Below are 225 nucleotides of genomic sequence, written 5' to 3' on the forward strand. Positions count from 1 at the left end.
CATGGACCTGGCTGCCGCTAAACTGGGCAACCAGATCTCAATCGCAGGCGAGTATGTGCATTAAAGTGCGATCCCTGATACAGGATACATTTGCAGATGTTGCGAGTCTTTGCAGCGCCTTATCAGGCTACGACACGTGGTCAAAGGTCTTATCGGCCGAGAACTAGCGGATTTTTACGAATAGAAGACCTTCTACTATTACAAGCCCCCATCGAATTTTCGACA

Source organism: Plasmopara halstedii, assembly GCF_900000015.1.
Source record: "Plasmopara halstedii genome assembly, contig: Scaffold_1211, whole genome shotgun sequence".
NCBI lineage: Eukaryota > Oomycota > Peronosporomycetes > Peronosporales > Peronosporaceae > Plasmopara > Plasmopara halstedii.